Source organism: Gallinula chloropus, assembly GCF_964237585.1.
Source record: "Gallinula chloropus genome assembly, chromosome: 2".
Lineage (NCBI taxonomy): Eukaryota > Metazoa > Chordata > Aves > Gruiformes > Rallidae > Gallinula > Gallinula chloropus.
In genome coordinates, this window is record NC_140086.1 from 3949029 (window position 1) to 3968019 (window position 18991).

The 18991-nt window shown below is 38.5% G+C and overlaps 1 protein-coding gene across 2 annotated transcripts in view; it reads left to right on the forward strand.

Moving 5' to 3' along the window:
- TSNARE1 (t-SNARE domain containing 1) overlaps positions 1-18991 on the forward strand; it is a 533676-nt gene that overhangs the window by 497527 nt on the left and 17158 nt on the right. The window contains exon 13 of one of the 2 annotated variants that reach the window (XM_084259974.1): positions 11335-11387. The exons of the other annotated variant lie outside the window; for it this stretch is intronic. The gene's annotated coding sequence lies outside the window, so the exon portion shown is untranslated. Of the gene's footprint in view, positions 1-11334; positions 11388-18991 lie in introns of those variants that run through there. 2 annotated transcript variants of the gene reach the window in all.

An 18991-nucleotide genomic window follows, 5' to 3' on the forward strand; every position in this document is an offset into this window, starting at 1 on the left:
AACCCTCCCCCAAAGAGTCCTTAATTTCACATCTCACTTAGTACGGGGAGGGGGCTGCAGATGTTTGAAAGGAGAAGCTCATTGTAAGCTAGCACTGGAAGGTAAAGAGATGATACACGTGGTGTGTGAAATTGTGTAAGTGAATTAGCAGCTTTTCAGGATCAGGATGGAAGTCTGGCTAAACGGAGTGCCTTTATAACTCTATAATGGTGATGGGAGATTTACAGTGATGCCAGTAGGAACAGCATAAGTTCAAATATAGGCATCCTTTTATTAGTACTCAAATAAAAGTGGGAAAATAGCAAGGAAAGACTGAAGGATTTAAGTCATCTTTTCCTGGAGAAGAGGTGGCTCTTCATAGTATTCCAGTACTTGAAGGGTGGCTACAAAGAGGATGGAGGCTCTCTGTTCACTAGGTGCCACGTGGAGAAGACGAGAGGCAACAGGTTCAAGTTGTACCACGTGAGGTTTCATCTTTATATAATAAATTTTTTTCAGTGAAATCAATGAAATTGGAACACCCTCCCTAAGAATGTGCCAGTATTGCTGGAATTTTTCAAGCTGTGATTGGACAGGGTGCTAGATAATCTCATCTAGGCTCACTTTCCCAGAAAACTTGGACCATCTCTTTCAAGGTCCCTCCTAACCTGGGCCATACTATGATTCTTTGTTTCTAATGACATATGAGGATCATTTCCAGTTCCTGATTTAGACCTATATAAAAAAATATTCATTCTGAGGCATTATAAAGGCCCAACTTTAGATTTCCATTTAAAGTGATATAAATTACTTCCACACCAGTTTTGTTTGAGTATTGTTGATCCCAAGGTAGAATATCCTATGATTTTCATGTTTTCAAATAATAACTGAACCCTACTGCAAACACAACAGATTTGGAAGATTGATCATGTACTTTACCATTTTCATAATAGTCTCATTGATTTAGTAAAATATTAAAAAATCAAAGAGCTGAAGATTCAGTAATTATCACTTGTTTGTTTTCAAGTAGGGTTTAGAAGTTTGCAGTTATTCTTATACATGCCTTACACAAATAACGTGTTCATTCTGGGGCAAGAAGAAAAGGACTCTTCAGATAGCCAGCGAGCAATTCCATTGCAGTCGATGGTTGCTTGTGAAAATTATGATTGCCTTTATTTTTAGTCAGACAAAATTTCAAGACACATTCATGCCTTTTTAGGTAGGCATGCAAAACAGATGTCCAAATTTTGAACAACCAGGTGTATAGCAATATGCCTTTTTTTGTACCCTTTATTTATAGTAATATACCTGAAGCAGTAGATAGCAGCCCTGTACTCCTGAAAATTCAAATGAAAACATTTTGGAGAGGAAGGCATATGTTGTTAGGAAGGAAGGAGTGAAGATCTTAATTCTCAGTGACTTACCCTTTTAAAGGGTGAGTCCTACATTGATTATCATGTTGCCCTAATGAAATTCTTGCTATTTTATCATTTATAGCACTGAGGCAATGAGAGTGTCTCACTGACCTAGTCGGTCCCCATAACTCATTTTGTTAGACTGTAGAAGAGGCCCTTGCCCAGCAAACAAATAAACTCAGCTTGATGTTATAGAAACCGTCAGATGTTTTAAGGCAAAATTTGGATGAGCAAAACAATGTATTTTTCAGATAGCTGTGACTGGATGCAAATGTAAGCAGAGTGGCCTACAGAACTGGAGATGATATCCTCAGAGCTTTACTGGAAACGCATCCTTGCCTATTTATCTGTTTTCATTTCAGCCTGAGTTTATAATTCCATATGCTATTCGTTATCTGGGGTTTTGTCATATCCTCTGCATTGCTCTTATTCTGTCTCTCTCTGTTCTCCTTTTGTGAGTCTTTCTCAGCCTGGCTGGCATAAATTCAGTGTTACAAACTTTAAATGACAAGCCGGGCAGGATAATGTCTGAAAGGGAACTTCAGCAGTGCTGGATAAAGGAAGCCCAGCAAAAAGGGGCTTTTAAAAAAATAAAAACTGAGCAGAGGGTCAGATCCAGAGCATCAGAGCCCAAAATATACAGGCAAGAAAAAGCGGTCAGTACAGGATATTTTGATTCTCATAGTGCCCGGCATGGAAGAAATCCTTTCACATCCACACTAAAGGAGTTTTCACAGTGCAAGAGAGAAGATTGAGAACTAATAATGAGAAAAAGATCAGAAACAAGGTGATTAATTTTCAAGGAAGCTATGAGCAGGAGCCTTAGCTGTGCTGTGTGGAATACTTTTGCAGGGAGTGAGGTAGAATCATTGCTGACAGAGAATTATTCAGATTATTTAGAACCAAAGAGACTTTGAAGGCTCTCAATGACTTCACAAAAGAATAAAATAGTTTGTTGACAAAAATTAATCCAGATGCTTGAGAAAAACATATGGAAATCATATATACTCATTGTCAGAATTCGAATTAGCTAATCCTGCTTTTGAAAGGGATTGTGCAGTCATCACCTTAAAATGCCAGCTCAGTGCTCAATGGCAGCCAAAAGGGCAAATATAATGATAGGAATTATTAGAAAAAAGGCTTGAGAATAAACCAGAAAACATTGTTAAGTTAGCCTGTAAATTCACAATGTGCATTTACACGGAAAGCTCCATGCCAGTCTAATTGCTCTGCCTGTGGAAGTTGTAGCAACATGAATATATATTATATATATAATGGCAGGCAACGATGCTGACCACAGTTACAGAATGAGTCCTGTGCAAAACCTTTTGATAGTGAAGCTGCTCGATCAGATTCAGGGCTGGGCACAGCTGCTCTGCATACTGGTCTACAACATATATGTGTGTTACACAGAGACAGCCAGGAAAATGAGAGGCTGCAATGCTGTAGCATGTGTTTGAGTGAAATAACAGGACACTGAAGTAGAATTAACTGCAGGATTAGTTGGTTTCTTGATTCCTTTTATTGCCACACATTTTTTTTATCCTTCTTCAAGTGAAGCAGAAAGGGACAAAATAGAAATGTCCCTCTCAGTTCAGGAAAACTGCCAGTACTCAGATCCTTGCTGGGAAAAATGCCAGCACTCCACTCATGCAATATCTTTCTCACTTTAAGCACACTTTTTAGGAATTGGGGGAAGAGTGCAACCCAATGAATTCTCAGTGCAGCATAGCACATTGTGCATCTTCTTTATGCACTGGAAGGAAAAAAACAAACCCCAAAAACCACACCTGAAACCATAAATTCCTGGAGTTTGCTAAGAGGTAAAGAGGAACTCTTTCAGTTTTTCCAGGATTATGGTTTTTGCAAGCACTTTCCTCATGTAACTTTGTAGCTCTCCATCATTGGTTATTACTGCTGTGTTATCTGCAAAGCTAGATTAAATCCAGAAATACCTCAGATAGGAACAGAGGGAATAGAAATCAGGAATAGTATTGCAGGTCCAAAGGTTTTGGGGTTCTGGAGCGATCACACAGTCTTTTCCCTGCTCAGTCTGCAGTTGATGCATATGCCTAAATGCTGTTTGACATATGCTGGTGGTCTCAGGATAGCACCTGGCATCCCAATTATTTTTCAGATGCATAAACATGAATTTGTTGAGCCATGGGGATTTCTGCTGAATTTTAGGGATTATTTAGGTAAGAGGTTGGCACAGAGTGAGTCAGCAGGAAGGCAATTGTTTTCATGGAGAAAGAAGAGTCCTTCAAATGTATAACAGCAGGTATAAAAGGCAGGTATAAAATGCTATATCCCTTTGGCTTTCAGTAAGAAGGAGGCTTAGCTCACCTCATGCTAACATCATAGTCACCATCAGTTGATCAGCATTTTGCTAGCTTCTTGGAAACAGAGTTTGGAACATCTGTGGGAACAAAATGACTGTCTCATCTCTATCTGATGTCATTTATGTCTAAGCTGAGGACTAAGCATGTAGCAGTTAAAAGATGACTTCATTGCTATTCCCTATCCTAAGTTATCTCAGAAGTAAAGAAGGAAAAATCAAGCAAATGAAAATCTGTGCTGGTGGCTGGGAATTTAAAATGTCTGGAGGTTTGGGTTTAGCTCAGAGAGGACAACATGCAGTGTGTAACCTTCAATGAAATGCCTGGGCCATAGTGAAGCTTTGAAGCACTCAGGAGTCACGTTGCTCTCCAGCCCCGTCCCTTGACCTGGAACTGCTGATGTTGTATATTTAATAGAGCCAACTGTGACAGATGCTGTGTTCATGAACTTCAGGTTTACAGGAGGGACGCTTTAGAAAAGACGTTAAGGAGGACTTCTCAGAAATGCCTTAATTATAGGGCACCATAACTTTTTGCAGTGTGGCTCAGATGTTGCCCTGACTGAGACCTGCATGGTCATGCCTCCAGGACAGGTATTGTGACCAAAGAACTAAATGGGAAAATTCATGGTAATTTCACTGAAGAAGGGAAGACTGAATTATGAAAATAGTACACTAATGTCTGGAGCAGGAGGCTGTAGAGAAAAGGTGTCAGCCTTTTTAATTATGTAGTGAAGATAGCTTGTAGGACATCTGGAGTAGCTTGGGAGGTGTCAAGAGCAGTTCTGTAGCAAATACTTATTTAAATAATTCCCAATAGCTTTGGAGTTGACACATCAAACTACAGAATTACACTCATGCACAGGAAAAAAAGGCATTTATCTGCAGCAGTTCCAGTGGGTGCAGAATGTAGCAATAGAGATTATAGCTAAGAAAAATGTTGTGGTGCAGTGGATTTAAAACTGGAGATCATTCACACGTCAATTTGGAGGACTGATTCCAAGAAAATGCCCACTGCTTTCACTAGAATTGTATCATGGTTTTGAACTTCAATATATAACAGGTAATTTTGTTTGTTTCTAGTCTGGTGTTAATTAGCTGACGTTATGGTGGGTTTAAGTCCTTTCAGAATCTAACAGACACATTTTGATGGTGAATGCTAAGAGAAGTAGGGTTTGGGTTTTTTTCATAATTTAGATCCTTAATTTACTCAAGTTTACTACAAAAGTTTTTTCCTAGTGTAGGGTTGTGCTAATCCCATTTTTTACTAATATTTTATTTTTATCAATTGTTATTCTGAAACTTATAAAAATCCTGGACGTTTTTACTGTCAAATAGACCTGAAAAAAATCAATCAAACAAACAAAAAAAACCCCACAAACAAAAAAACCCCAATCAAGCTAACACACACTTGTTTGGGTTTTTTTAAAAAGGTATTGAAAGATGGAGTAAATGTTTGACGTATAGCTAAATTCTTCAATTTCATTTTCATTTCTTAATTTTGAAATTTTAAGTGGAAATAAAGTTGGTTATCTTTCCAATTCCATCTATTTGCTATAGGTCTGGGTTTTTTTCCAAACTCCAGTGCCTTTTTTCATCCACAAATTCTGAATTAATATATCTCTCAAGCAAATGATAAACTCACAACATGCCTGTTTATTTACATCCTTCAAATAACATAAGCATTTTCTTCTGAAGCATGTTATACTTCTCCATCCAGGTAACTCAAGGGAGAAAGGATGAGAAAAAAATACTTTGTAACTTGTAAAATTCAATAAAATCAAATTGCATGTTTAATGACTAAAAATCCAAGTAGATTAATGTGATGACTTCAGGGAAGAACTGCAGGGAAAAAGCTTTTCAATCTAGAAAAAAACAAAGCCATGACTATATAGATGAGATATAGTGAAGTCCATTAGCTGAACAACTCTGATACATCCTACAGTGTTTTTCTTCTCACTCCTGTCTGCAGACACTAAGATGAAATTTTGACATCTTAACTCTCAGATTGTATCTGGTTATTTAAAAGTGGATTCATTTACCAGAATAGATTATTCACCTCTTCCTCCTTCTTCAGTGTCTCAGAAGACAAAGGTGAGACATCAGAAAGACAGCTGAAATGAGACTTACTTAACTACAAGGTTAGTTAAGACTGTAAGTTCTCACACTAAATAAGTTTAAGCATTGCTTTCTAAGAGACATCTAGGAACTTTCCTGGGCTTAATAAGAAGGGAAGACAGGACAAGATGAGTCAAAAGTTATTTTTCATTTTATTAATTTGGTAAAGTCAGCTTTAAGTGTGTTCCCCCAAAAGCCTCATGCTTTGGTGTTTAGAGGCAATATTGATTTTAACAGAGAGCTGTGGTACGATCCTACACCCAGCACATGGGAAGAGCAGGGAAGAGCCTCCTGATGTTTTTCTCTGCAGCATCATGTTCCATGGGACGAGCTGTGCTGCACCCACAATTGTGCATCCCCCATGGCTGCTGCTCCCCACAGACTGCATAAAGGGGAACCCTGAAACTATCTTTGTGCACGGGGGGAGCATCTAAGGTCATCCCAGTCTCCTTACCTCTGACAGTGAGTAGGTTGAAGTAATGGGTTAGGAGAAATGCTACATGAAGAGGAGGGAAAAGTGAAGAATGGGAAGGAATTCCATTTTTCAAGGCTGAGAGAAAAATACTGCTCCAGATAGCAGTTCAATATATGAACAGTGTGTGTTTCAAGAGGACTTAATGCACATCCTCATTTACATCCTGAATTTGAACTGCTAATTTATCTAAGACACATAAAAATGAATATATATATATATATAAATGTAGAGGTGAGCATATTTCCTCTGTAAGGAATAAAGTATTATCAAAGTTCAAGAAACTCATGAGGTGATTGTCTCACCTAAGGTCATACAAGACTCCATGCTGCCTCTCAAAGTCAGGTACTAAAGCCTTTGAGACACAAAAAGGATTTAGCACTTGGCATCTCTCCAGATATTAGCAGCATGACCAAGGCATCCCAGGAACGGTGATGAGACCACTGACTTGCTTTGGAGAGGCTGCACAGTGACTGCCACCAAATTGGACTTTCTGGCACTGAGAAGGTGGAATTTCTTTCATCTAAATCTCTGCAGCAGGGCTTCTGTTGAGCATCTTTAGAAGAAGTGCTGCTAAATTTCTACTTGCTTGCCTGCCTGGCAGGAGGCAGATGAAAGAAGGTTCTCTTTGTTAAGACACATTTGAAGCCTATTGTTAGCCAGTGGGCCCTCCTGACTGTGGCAAGATCTTAGCTGCTGTGCTCCTAAACTCTGCTATAATGGATTACCTTTAACTTGTATTTTCTCACACAGTTCATCCTGGCATGGGATGTTCTTTTTGCTAGATCTGTAATGGATGAGGTAGTCTGAGAACAGGGCACATCCCTGCTAGTTTGCTACTTTGTGGTCCTCCCTTGAAGATGATGGTAGGTCCATATACTGGAGAGTGGGGGAAGCATATGTCCAAGTCAGTCTGTCCTGTTATTCTGATCAAAAAGGTCTGAACCTAAAAAACAAAACCCCAAACCAAAAGCTCTTTGTGATATTTGTTGGAGTGCTGAAATGTCTTAGATACTGGTTGAGTTTAACCTGGGAAGTAACTTTATTAATTGTCATGGGGGAGCTCCCGATCTCTGGCATCACAAAGATACTTTGTGGGTTTAGGGCTTATTTTTGTTCCTTATTTTGGCCAAAACACACAGCTGGTTCATCTTACATTAGGATTGGTCCTAATCTAAGCCTTTCAGTTAGAGCATGTATTGTAGAAGCATCCCCCCAGTGATGGCCCTGCATGATAGTGGTGGTATCATCAGCGGCCATAGTCCTTCTTTGGGCTCTGTTATTGCCTTGTACAATGAAAAGAAAAATGCATTCTGAGACAAACAGATGGCATGGAAAATACACATTATAGATCCCTTACACCTCGACTAAATTATTTTCTTGGATTTGTTCTTAGGCTATTGCAATAAAAGGAAATATACCTGGTCGGGAAATATTATTGGACCTTCAAGATAAGTAGCATAGCATGGCTTCTGTTTTTGCAAGTAATACAGTTTCTTCTCCCTAAAACAAGGTGGCTTCATCTATGCTTCCTCTTAGTAACAGTCCTAAACCTTGGGCAGCCAAGTGACTCAAGTCAGAGCTGTGAGTACAATTGAGCCTTCTTTTACGGGGGGCTAAAAATCTGCTGTGTCATTTGAATGTAGGTTGAAAGTGTCACCTGAGGAGAGTTATTGTGGCTGATTTCTTAGACCAAAAAGACTCAGCCCAAGAGAACATGAGAGCCATTCCAACTTTCTGCCTTAATTTCTATGGTGTAGGTCTTTCTATTTCCTGTGTGGATGCTGAATTACTTACTTTCCTATTCTTCCTTCCTTTTCCCATGCTTTATGGAAATTGCAAAACTTGTCAGGCTCCATAATCATCTCCTGTATGACTCCAGTTTTGCCACAGTTTCTCTGAATGGACCTAGGAATTTGTCCTGTCTGTAGATGTTCTGCAGCACACAAGGAAAAGAATGTTTAAGACCAGTCTTGCCAGTAGAAGCATAGATTGAAAAATCCCCTCTAGGTCTCTATCAGTGACACTATGAGCATCTAATCCTCACAGCACTCCTGTTGTCCCTGTTCACCAACACCAGGGAGGCAGAGGTCAGAGCAGCGACAGAGAAACATCAGTCCAGTGAGTCCTACATTGAACAATTAGATTAAATGAAATATGAATGGTGATATTGAAACCACAGGGAACCTTCTGTATAAGTCATAAGAAAGTTGCCACAAATGTGGAAAGTATCTCAGCTTCCCTACAGAAATAGACAGATTGGTTTATTTTTAAAGCAGCCTTGACAAAACTAATATATTGTAATCGCTAACCTCCAATGGCAACTAATTCCACCAACATGAAGCATAAGAACCCCCTAAAGGCACATCCTATTGTGTTATATCTAACACACTCAGAGAGGAAATGAGTCTTCAGCAGTAGTCTGCATAAGAGCCTCATAAAGGAAGAACAGTCAGCTATGTTGTTAGGCCTAACCCTTTCCCAAGATGGAATCTAACAAGAGAGGAGCTCTTTGGCATTTGGATTTCAATCAGCTGTTCCCAAAAATGTGTGACGTGGTGTAACTCACTCTCAAAAAAAGAGAAAGCAGTTATGTCTGAATGAAGCATTTTGCAGTCACAGTTTGACTTTCAATGTGGTCTGGTGGTATTTTGTAATGAAAAAATATCTGACATGAAAATTACCATTTTTCCACATATACATAACTTAAATGTTATCTGTTAAGAAAAAAATAATCATATGATTCAGTAACAATGCAAATCTATACATGCAAAGATACAGAATTTTAAAAGAACTATAAGGATAAAAAAAGAAACCGTTTAATGGTCAGCAAATATCAGACTTAATATTGCATATGTAAGTTACATATGCAAGTTACATATGCAGTATTAAGTTGTCTCAGTTCTCTTGTGTATGTATTTTGGTATGATATAAACTTCAGTGATTTAATCTACATGGCATTATGACCAGAATGATGAGTGGTCAATGAACAGTCATTTGTCCTTCTTATCTTCACCAACATGTGATCACATGTCTAATTTACTCTGCTCCAGTCATATTCTGTTCTGAATGTAAAGCTTATCCCTTTGTTGTAAGCTTCCATGTCTCACCTTACCATAGCATATCTAAATTTGTCTTCCAAATGTCCCTTTTACGTGGGAAGTCATTTTGCTCCGATTTTATGAATGAGGATCTGAAGTGCAGAAATGTTATTGTCAGCAGTGATTACTGGCATTTGGATGCCAAATTATGCATGCTTATGGCCTGTTTTTTTTTTTTTTTTTCAGAACACTGAGCTAGATGATACTGTGTATGTTCAGAACAGATTTCAGTAGCAAATGTACCCAAAGATTTGGATGATTTCTTGCCCCATGAGTCAAAGACAAGCAAGACATGGAAGTGGTATTGCCTTTGCTTACATTTCATGTCAGCTTGTGGGATGGAGACAGGAGCAACTTTTTGGATCATACAAGTGACATTTCTAAGAAATTTTAAATTCCTGAAGAATTTAGGAGTGTACACCCTTGTGCTTGCAGTGAGCATAGCCAAATATAGTCTTGCATCTTGGCAAATGCATTATTCAGGTGAATGACAAAAGCCATATTCTTGATGTCGTTGTCAGTTCTCTATTTGAAAAAGGGTTTTGTTAGAATTTCTCAGCAAAGTAGGTAAAGAGTATTTTACTATTGGAGAAAAAAAAGCAAAGTTTCATCAGTTTACCAAGTTTTTATCTGAATAAGTTGATTCATGGTAATCAACAAGCAAAGAATGACCCTCATTGAAAGGGAGGTAAAGATATATATGATGTTCCAAGCAATTCTGCCAGCTAGTAATTCTGGGTAAGCTCATTTAAATGGTTATGTGCCCCCTTATGGCATCATCAATGAGGCTATTAAAACTAAGGTTATTCAGAGCAACAGATACACTAGCACATTACAAACCTGGGAGAAGAAGGAAAAAAAAATAATGTCAGCAAAACAGAGAGGAAAAAGAAAGCAAAAAATGCCAAGATTTTGATGAAGCCAACTCATTCCTCCTGTTGTTCAGAGATAACCAGTGATCGAACATCAACGATAAACTGTGTGACAATGGAGATAGATAAATATAGATAAATGCTTGGGGAGCAGAAACTCGAGCTTGAAATAAATGTAGGCAATTTCAGCATAAAATGTGGGAACACTGTACTGTCTAATTATAGAATAAATGCATGCAAAACAAATGGTACTAAAATACATGGGTCACTGTCTTTAACAGCTGTCACAGCAGAATTTTGAGCTTTATATTATCCTCTTCTGTGATAAACCCCTAATTCTATCATCTGCTTGTTGTGCAGCTCTTCATGAGCCATTTGAACTTCTCATGGCTTAATTCACTGTCTTCAAAATGTCTATAAGGGCCCTTAAACCATCTCTTACATTGGTTACCTGAAACCCCAAAAAAGAGTAGAATTCCTCTGGGATGATGAAAGGCTATGTCATTCCCTAACTCAAGCAAAGTCTTTATTAACAACTCATTGTACCTGAAGTTATACATTGGTGATGGAAGCCAGAGTGTGGAGGAGACCTTCTGGCCTCAATTGAAACAGAGGCTATCGTTTCTTGGGTTTTAGAAATTTGCCCCTTCTTTGCAGACTCCTTGGACTGTGAAAATAACTGAATTTGTAGCTTTTCATTACACTGTGATTCCCATTCTAGGCTGAACACCATTTCAAAGTAGAAAAGGTTATGTAATATCTGACTCACTCAGGCCTGCATAAAATATTGTGAGAGCAACATGTGAGAGTAAATGGTAAAAACTGAATAACTTTAAATAATAATGTATACAAACTTCACAAGACACGAAGGTGAAAAATGATCTATACTGCTGCCATAGTGGATGGAGTCTGACTGAGGTGCTATTGCAAAGTGATTTGTCTAGTTTTGTTACAAGTGTGTCTTGCTGCAGGATTTTCACCTCTCCCCTCTTCTAGAACATTATTGATTTACCTTTCAACTTTTATTCTTACTTTTCAGCCTATAACCTCCATAGCTGGAAAGAGAAGAAGAGCATCACTGAGATGTGATGCAGTTACTTGGAATAAAATACAGGCTACTCTAAATATAAGATGACAATACATCCTCCCCCACTCTGACCATATTATCATTTCATACTAATCTCTAATTCCCAAAGTGGGGCTTTAAAACTATTAATGCTGAAGGTGTGATATCCTTTCAAATTTCTTTTGAATGTTTTTGCATTAAGGTGGATAACATTATTATCTACTGCTCTAGCCAATTGATCTGCTTGGACCTGAATGGAATTACAGGGCAGTGGATTTCACAGTTCAGATATAGTCAAGGTATACGGTGTGGAATTTGGCACTTAGTTTGAATACAGCTTTTCAGCATAATAAAATTTATTCTTAATCTGTACCTCCATACAATTCTGAATTAATTCTGAGTTATAAATTAACTTTGGTAAAATGTGATTATTTTAGATGGTTTTAACTACATTACCATGTCACTGAATTTACATAATAAAACTCCCAATCTTTTTCTCTTTTTTGGGAGAGTATTTTCCTCTTACCAGTCATTCCTTCACTACATGTCTTTTGATCTCATTCTGTTCTGTGCTCTAAATTATCAACCTGCCACCTCTAATTTTACATTTGCCTGTTGTTGCAAATTCTTACCACATTACAAAATCACTTGGGAAAATTAAAGACATTACACTTTACATTTTTCCCTTTAGCTCCTCCCTCTGGTATTTCTTATCCTTGTTTTGGCATTTGTGCACCTACTTTGGTGTAAGCAGGAAAAGTGTTCTGAACTTTAAAAGATGACATGTATCACTTCGACTAGGCAATCATTGTAGGTCTCTTCCAACTGAAATAGTCTAGTTTAGTCTAGTCTATCTTTCAGTATGTCATATCATACTAAGTAAAATTATTCTCTCAGGCTTGGACTGTCCTCACAAATAATGTTGGTTTTACTGATGTAGAGCTGTAAAGCAGGCATGGAACAGCTGATTTTCTTTCTTAATTCGAAATAAATGAAATGCATTTCTCCTACTTACACTTAGCTGTGTAGTTTAACTTCAACAGCAGTAACCAATGGCACAGATACTTCCTTTCCTCTTAACCTTTTGTTACGCTCTGATGCCTCAAGGGTTTAGGACCACAATTTCAACTGATTTGTATAGCTCTGTACTAATCTGTGACCATTTGTCATATCTGCACAGCTTTTCAAGTGTGTGAGGTAAAGTATTCAAAGCAGTTCTGCAGCTTTCATATATCTGGGAAGTTTGTATGGGTCTGTACTTAGTCCTTTAGGTGCTGAAGTACCTTTGAAAACTTTACCTTAGTAGAATTTCTACTGAAATTGATGTGTTGGCTGGTACATAGCTTCATGGCTGAATGCTCACAGCATATCAAGACAACTTCAAGAGCTTTACCACTGGAAAAAAAAAATCTGAAAGCAATTAGATGAAGGGAATTTCATAGCTTTGCCATTAACACAACCTCTGCTATTCTTAGTGCATTTTTGTTTTGCACAGTGAGTCACACAAATGCAGTGAGAAACAACAAAAAGGATGTCAAGTTCCATTACTGTAGTAAGATGGTGGATGACAAGGGCATCTGGTTGATAGAACAGTACAGAAAATTGCACTTTGTCTGGCAATTAAGGGAACAAAATGGAAAAAAAATGTCACTGTCCCATTTCTATTTCAAAAAATACATATGATTTCTGCCTGGGGAAGTTCTGTAGGTGGTTGTCTGCCTTCAAGTCCTGCTTAAGCAACATTTTGTGTTCGAAGTGGAGGAGTAAACAAGGTGATAAAATATTAATCTGACTAAAGTCATGTCTTCTTTTTCTTTATGTTTTGCTGTAAAAAATAAAAGGTCCATTGCTAACTAGTTTCAGTTTGAGAGCTGAAGTAACAATTCATGATAGGATATGGTTTTTCTAATGAAGTTTGCAGCCAGTTGGTGTTTGAACCATAGAATCACAGTCGTTTTAGTTGGAAAAGACATTGAAGTTCATCAAGTCCAATTGTAGACCTACCACTGCCAAGTCCAACACTAAACCATGCCCAAAACCACCACATCTATATCTTTTCAATACCTCCAGGGATGGTCACTCAACCCATTCCCTGAGCAGCCTATTCCAATAATTAATAACCATTTTGGCGAAGAATCTTTTCCTAATATCCAATTTATACTTCCCCTGGTGCAACTTGAAGCCATTTCCTCTACTTCTGTCATTTGCTACTTATGAGAAGACACTAACACCCAACCTGCTTAGAGGTAGTTGTAGCTTCAGGATCTCAATGCCATTCTTGTAGCAAGGGGCCCAAAACTGACACAGAATTCAAGGTGCAGCTTCACCAGTGCTGAGTACAGGGAGAACCACTTTCCTAGTTCTGCTGGCCACACTATTTCTGATACAAGCCAAGATACTGACCTTCTTGGACACCTAGGCACATTGCAGACTCATATTCATCTGACTGTTGACCAGTAGTCCCAGGTCCTTTTCTGTGGGGCAGCTTGTACGTCATATGGTTAGGCTCTGCCCATTGATCCAACCTGTCCAGGTCCCTCTGTAGAGCCTTCCTACCCTCAAGCAGATCAACACTCCTGCCTAACTTGGTGTTTTCTGTAAGCTTCCAGAGAGTGCACTTAATCCCCTCATCCAGATCATTGATAAAGATACTAAAGAGATCAGTAATGAGCCCTGGGGAACAGCACTTGTGACCAGCCACCAGCTGGGTGTAACTCCATTCGCCACAACCATCCAGCCAGTATTTTACCCGGTGAAGTGTACACCCATCAAAGCCCTGAGCAGCCAGTTTCTCAAAGAGAATTCTATAGGAATTGAGGAGTTCCTCCCTCTGGGCACACCTCCCACGCATTTGCTTACTGCTGCCATCTTGTACTGATGTAAGAGTAGGGCACAGCTGGCAGCCTGGCACCAGGGTGGCTTCATGTTCCCACTGGAGCTCTCTTTAGTGTCCTGCATCTTGTTGTGGTGGGTGCTGTTCTTAGGGAGACCATGGCTTTTTGGCACCACAAGGACTGAGTGATTCTGCAGACATAAGAAACCCAAGTGGGGTTTTTTTTGTGGGTGTTTTTTTTTTTTTTTCAGAGCTAAAATCAACAGCTGAACTTCTGTGCTTCTTTTAAAAGATCTAAAACAAACCACAGTTCCTTGTCCTGTACTCTAATAAGGCTGATCAACGTACCTTCAGTTACCAGAATGGGAATTAAAAGAGATTAATTTTAAACCACAACATTTTTTCACATTTTTACAAGTTCACTGACTCATTAGTCAAAGGGGAATTTGAATGAGTTATCCCAGACAATTTCATTTCAAACTCTAATTAATGCATTGGATTATTTTTCGTTTTTCCTATTTGTCATTCTGAAAAGCATGGCTTCTCTGAACTAAACACAAACCAAATCAGGGGGACTTAATATAAAAATCCAATGAGTTTACATTGATTTTCACAAATGGAGTGGAATTCAGAGTAACTCTTGGCCACTCTGTGCCAAGGTAGAGGTCACACAGACCACGCAATCTGCTGTGGTGAAGCTACACGAAGCAATAAAGCAGCAGAACTGGGTGAATTGGGACTCAAGTTACATAGTTTTTACATTTCCCACAGTTTCTCAGGTTTCTATCTAAAATATTAAAACGTTCAAAGTTATCATTCCTAATGACTTTATATGTAACAAGACACTGCTAAAAGAGAAAAACATAATAGACAATCCATTCTCTCCTTCTTCCAAATGTTTCATGAAAAGAAGAAGAAAACACCTCACATTTTGTACTTATTTTAAAAGCATAAATAATCCCGAGGAAACTGTGGGAGTCACACAAAATCCTCATCCACTGGGATTTCGGAGGTTTTCTGTAGAATAAAAGAGAGTTTCAGGCACTTATATCCGTGGAATAAGGCATCGAGGAATATGAACATGAGGATATATTTCAAAGGGTGCAAAAAGTAATTAATATGGCTCTTCATCCTCACTTTCCATCTGGAAGATTCTGCTCCTGTATGGATTCTGCTCCTGCTGTCACTGTCCTCAGCTCAGTATCTTCTCATTCTTAGCTTAAATTATTATCTGGAAATGACTGTAATGACATATACTGTTTCCCCTAAATCAATTTTGGGGGTAGCAACTCTTAGCAGGACATCACTAAAGCTGTGTTATTACTATAAGTGTTCCCTATGTAAAACATTTGAGTCCTGGACTCTCCGATTTAAAGTTTGTCACTCCAGGTTCCATGTGGTTCTTCTGGATCTAGGCTGTGCATTTGCTAGCCCATCCCATCTCAAAACCAGAAGTAGTAGATAGGAAGTTATATTCCTGAGGACTGGAGGAAAGAAAATATCACTGGTCTTCAGAAAGGGCAAGAGGGAGGAGCCAGGAAACTACAGACCAGTCAGCCTCACCTTCATCCCTGGAAAGGTGATGGAACAGCTCATTCTGCAGGTCATCTCTAAGCATGTGGAGGAAAGGAAGCTTACTGGGAGTGGTCAACATGGATTTGCCAAGGGGAAATCATTCCTGACCAATCTGATAGCCTTTAATAATGGCATGACTATTTGGTTGGAGGAGGGGACAGCAGTAAGTGTTGACTTCAGCAAGGTTTTTGACATTAAATCCCATAGCATCTTTATACAGAAGCTTTCAAACTGTGGGCCAGATGAGTGGGCAGTGAGGTGGATTGAGAACTGGTTGAATGGCAGATCCCAGAGGGCTGCAATAAGGAGCACAGAATCTAGTCGAAGGCCTACAGTCAGTGGTGTGCTTGAACTGGTTTTATTCATCATACTTATTAATAATCTGGACAAGTGGACAGAGTGTACAATCAGCAAATTTGCTGGTGATACAAAATAGGGAGGAGTGTCTTACACCAGAAAGCTGTGCTGCCATTCAGTGAGATCTTGACAGACTAGAGAATTGGGCAAAGAAGAACCTAATGAAGCTCAACAAATTTAACTGTAGGGTCCTGCACCCAGGAAGGAATAACCCCAGGCACCAGTACTGGTCAGGGGTTGACCTGCTGGGAAGCAGGCCAGCAGAGAAAGACCTGAGAGTCCTGGTGGACAACGAGCTCTCCATAAGCCAGTAGTGTGCCCTTGGGGCACGAAGTCCAGTGATACCTTGAGTTGTCTGGAGGAGGGGGCCAGACTGTTTTCACTGGTACCTAGTGACAGGACATGGGGAACACAAACTTGAATACAGGAACTTCCACCTCAATGTGAGTAACAGCTTGTTCACTTTGAGGGTGGCAGAGCACTGGAACAGGCTTCCCAGATAAGTTGGGCATTCTTGTTCTCTAGAGCTTCAAAACCCACCTGGACATGATCCTGTGCAACCTGCTCTAGCTGATCCTGCTCTAGCATTGGATTTGGACTAGGTGAGCTTTATAGGTGTCTTCCAACCTCTACCATTCTGTGAATTTCTGATTCCTCAGACATATAACAATTGAAAGACCTCTCTTCAGCCAGTAAGACCAGTGAGTTTTCATTTATGTTCAGACATGCCTCATATACATGGTAGGATGTAGTATATATTTACTGTCCATGAGGTAAAAATAATATATGGAGTATCAAGGCTTCATGACACAGCATAAGCAATGCAGAAAAGTAAGTTAAAATAGAAAAAAAATGCTTTTCAACTCCAAATGAACTGTCAACTTCTCAAAGCCACTTCTAGCATGTTACACGAGAGCCCATGACAGATGTTTCTCTTTCAAGCTGTCTCTACAGAAGTATCTTACTCAAATATGATATGAAGGCAACATAGTAGCAAGCTTTCAAATGCAAATATGAGAAAGCAAATGGCATATGGCAAGGAGATGGATGTGTTGGTGAAGGAATATTTAGCTTTTCTTTTGTATAACATTTCACTAATATGTCAAAGTGTGATGCTCTGTTGATGTTTGTGAGGGTAGCCCATGTAGTTGTGAATTCTTCAAGGGATAACTTAATTCAAAACAGTGTCTTATTCTTAAAAAGTTGGGGTTACATATTTTGGAAATCACTGTATTCGGTTTAGAAGCAGATTCTATGAAGGAAAAGTGGTTCTTCCACTGGCAATACTTTAAAAAAGAGAAAAGCATCAACCATTACCAGGAATTTCTGTCTTCCTGAACTGAAGCTTGAAAAAAAGAGAAGCCACCAAGTTGCATAAACATACTATGCATTTCCAAAGCTGATTAGCATATATTGGAGGGGAGCAAATTACACCAACTTCAGAAAAGGTGTATTTTGAATGCTTGAAATGGTTTTAATATAGTGTATAAGAATTGCTTGCATTTCCAAAAGATCTATTCCAGGTTTGTGTGAGGGCTTATATTATAGTTTTGTATAGTTTTCTGAACTATACTTTGGACATCAGCCTATATTTTTCATACAGGCTTTTCTTTCTCATCCAAATAGTGTGGGTGTCATTTTTCCACTATATTGAAGATGCTTCAGCCCTGGAGTATATAATTTTTGCACGGAGCTGTGCAGATATTTCCATGTGACATATTCTAACATTTACAGTAATCCCAAATTAATATTCTATGCTGCAGAATTTTGCTTCAACAGGATTTTTATGCCCTATAGTTACTAACCTTAAAAACCTACGAAATTTGAAAAATGAATTTATCAGAATATGTGAAGATTACTACATCTCCTTCACCATATTGTATTTCAAGATATATTCAAAATGCCTTGTTTAATTGAAGGTTTATTTGCTGTTCTTCGCTGTCAAAACATGTATGGTAGTAAATATACTTGAAATATTTTTGGTTTGTTTTGCTTTATGTAAAAATGTTCATTTTTAGTGAGAAAATGCAACGATATAGGCAAAGAATATCTGTGTGTGTTGCAACTACTCTTTTGTAGTCACAGAGACTTTCATTCCTCCAAACAGCAGAATGGTCTCAATACATTTGTATTACTGGATTTCTGTTATTTCTCCTCAGCCTTATAGGAGTACAATAGTTCTGCAAAATTCATCTCTGAAAGTATCTGGGAGATCTGTATATTTGTTATAATATAACTGTGGCAATGAGGAAATATCAGAAATTTAGGATTTCTTTTTTAATACCTTCCTTTGGGCTCCAACCAGTTCTGGAGATAGGAAGTCAACTACCACAATAATAAATAAAATCCTTATATAAGCAGAAACAGGGAGTTTTCATCACAATCAATCAGATGGCTCACAAGTCATTAAAAAGGTTATTACAGTTGAAGGTGAAGGAAATCTCTGTTTCTCTTTTCCCCAAGCATTTTTTTTTCCATGCAAGGGCAAATATTATCTGTCAGCGTTTTGAAATGTGCTCGTGATACATTATTTAGGTTTATCATTGTTATCCTCAATTCATTTTTTTTACTCACAGAAGAAATGTAAAATGAGGCACACAAATACTTTGGCTTTTGAATAAAATGTTGCTGATTTGAAATGGTTGAAAGACGTGGATTTAGAGAAAGTGCTGTATCAACATCTACCTTTAAAAGGACAAATTAATCCTGCTTGTAATTCAGTGAAGACTTAGATTCTGAAACATTGTCTACATTGTATTTCCCTTGGATGGGTGGGTGGACAGTTGGATGGATGGATGTGACCCAGGATTTTTTAATTTATAATGTGTCTGTGCTGACTTTTAAACATTGTTGTAAAAAAGCAGA